Source organism: Syngnathus typhle, unplaced genomic scaffold, assembly GCF_033458585.1.
Source record: "Syngnathus typhle isolate RoL2023-S1 ecotype Sweden unplaced genomic scaffold, RoL_Styp_1.0 HiC_scaffold_245, whole genome shotgun sequence".
Lineage (NCBI taxonomy): Eukaryota > Metazoa > Chordata > Actinopteri > Syngnathiformes > Syngnathidae > Syngnathus > Syngnathus typhle.
In genome coordinates this window covers 22,501-25,000 of record NW_026872149.1, presented here as the reverse complement: position 1 = coordinate 25,000, position 2,500 = coordinate 22,501, and the positions used below count along the sequence as shown (strand labels likewise).

General features: G+C 58.6%; 1 pseudogene; it reads right to left on the bottom strand.

Annotated features, from left to right (window-relative positions):
• LOC133149072 (28S ribosomal RNA) overlaps nucleotides 1-2,500 on the bottom strand; it is a 9,856-nt pseudogene that overhangs the window by 2,735 nt on the left and 4,621 nt on the right.

Genomic DNA, 2,500 nt, shown 5'->3' with positions numbered 1-2,500 from the left:
CTGAAACCTTACCGACAACTGCCCTGAAGGTGACTCTCGGGAGTAAGAATGTGTTGCACACCAGTACCTTCTGCGAAGGCTTTAACGCCGACGCCGTAATTCTCTGCAGCCCCATACTCACCATCTCGTCCAGATCCTCAGAGACAATACCCCGCCACGGCACTATAGTGGCCCCCAGATAACGAACTGACTCACCCGGAGTTACCATGTGTATCGGCTTCCCACACAGCCTCCAGGCTACGCAGCCGCTCTCGTTTGGACTCAACCAAATACCGTGGCACTTACCCGGCTGGACAGCCAGTCCCGTCAGCTGGCAAAAGACCTCCAGGATCATCAAGTTCTTCTTCATTCCTTCCTCCGAGCCACTCAGCAGGACTAAATCATCCGCAAAGGCCAGGGCGGCAATTCGGCGGTTGCCCCAGACCAGGTGACTTCCTTCGCGTTCGAGGCTATGGATGAGAGGATCCATAGCGAGGTTGAAAAGCAGTGGGGACATTGGATCGCCTTGCTTAACACCAACCTTCATGGAGATGGGTTCGGAGTAGGCGCCTCCGCAACCCACTCTGGTCGAGCAGCCCACATACGAGTGACGGATCACCTCGATTACACGTCTGTCTACGCCCAAGCTTCCCAGCACACACAGGACATGGTCATGAGAAACCGAGTCGAAAGCCTTCGCAAAATCAATGAACACGACTGCCAGCGGCACGCCAGCCGACCTCGAATGCCCCATGATCCGGTCAAGAATCATGAGGTTCTCCTCGCAACCACTCGCGCCGGCGACGAAACCGCGCTGCCGGGGGCTAACAGGACAGGCTCGCGCCAGCCTCATCGCCATTATCCGCCCAAACAACCTCAGCACGACTGACCCGATAGTCACAGGCCTCCAGCCTGCCACATTACCCAGCTCTGTAGGGTCAGCCGATTTGGGTAACAACCGCGTCTTGCACTCCTTGAAGACTTGGGGAACGACTCCACGCACCATCCATGTCGTAAACAGCCTCGCCAGTTGCGTACCGTCCGGGTCCCAGCCAAGAAGAGCCTGCTTCTTGATCCCGTCTGGGCCCGGTGCAGAGCAATTCCTCATCTTAGCCAAGTTAGATACAACTTCCAGCCCCAGGATCGGGTGGTAGAATGGTTCGTTATTCGCGGTCAGTCCCACCTCGAAGCCCTCCAGTCCATAAAACGGCTTGACCGTTTCCCACTTACTCCTGAAGTGCCTATCCACCAACTCCAGCGGCAAATCACACCTAAGGGGCGTCAGATCATCCAAGATCCGCCGTGCCAGCCCCTTTCTCGCCTCAGAATAGCCGCGCTGCTGGTGGTAGAACACTCTCCTACGTTGGACGAGCCGCCTCGCCCAACCCGTCTTCCATTGGTCTCGAGGTCTGGACCTCGCGGACTTTGCCGGCCACACTACCTTACCCCCCAGGGCTTTCATGAGATCCAAAGCAGAGGACTCGATCAGGCTAGGCTCCCGACCTGCTTTCTTGACTAAGGCAGCGGTGGCCCGATGCTCCTCACCCCCCGCCAGCAGCTCTTCCAGAACTCTTTCCTCCACCAGATCCGGAAGCGACGAGGGGCAGGTCCATTTCTGGGGCGTCGCCCTGGCAGCCAGGGTTCGCCAACGCACACCAGACGCACCGCCTGCCGCACGACCGCACAGGGACCCCCACTTCCACCTCACCTGCTCTCCGGATTTACCCGTACCCAACATCCGTGCCACCATCACATTCTTGTGCCTATGGTTCCCGTATTTCTCCATAAGCTCCACCATCCGAGCCTCTTCCTTCACGCTCCACTTCCTCTCCCTCCTTGGACCCTTACTAGCCTGGCTCCGCTCTTTACGAGCCGTGAACCACTCCGCTGCATGGGCCTGCCGCTTATGCTGAGACGCTCCAACAGCCGTCCGAAAACGGCGCCCACAGTGATCGCAAGCGACTCCCTGTTCGACATCCACCACGCGCACGCCTCGGCACTTCGAGACATGGCACCGAATTGCATGACTGTTCTCCCCTTGTCTTTCGCATTTACGACAGCCGTACACGATGGAGACACCCGCATGCCGGGAAGCGCAATGCAACCCAAACCTGCGCATACCAACCACACGCGCCCCACACAGCAGGCAGTCCATGGACTCTCGAGGCAGATGCACCAAGACCTGGTCCGGAGGCCTCGGATCCTTCTTACGTCGCTTTCTAGACGGGCCCTCTCCCGCCTCTTCCTCCACACCATCACGGAGAGCAGGCTGCAATGCTAACACGACCCCCGCCACCCCAACTCTCATACCAGCGGCGACGGAGGCCATTGATTCAGACACCACTGAGGAGTTCTCAAGAGCTTCGCCAGCCAGGGTCCACCCGCTCCCTCGGCCCGACTGACTGTGGCTCTGATCCTGTGCCTCTGTCTGTACGGACTTCCTAACCAAGGAGTTTTCGCAACCATGGCCCGTAGAAGTGACTACAAGCCGTTTGGGGACCCCAAGCAATGCCTCCGGTGG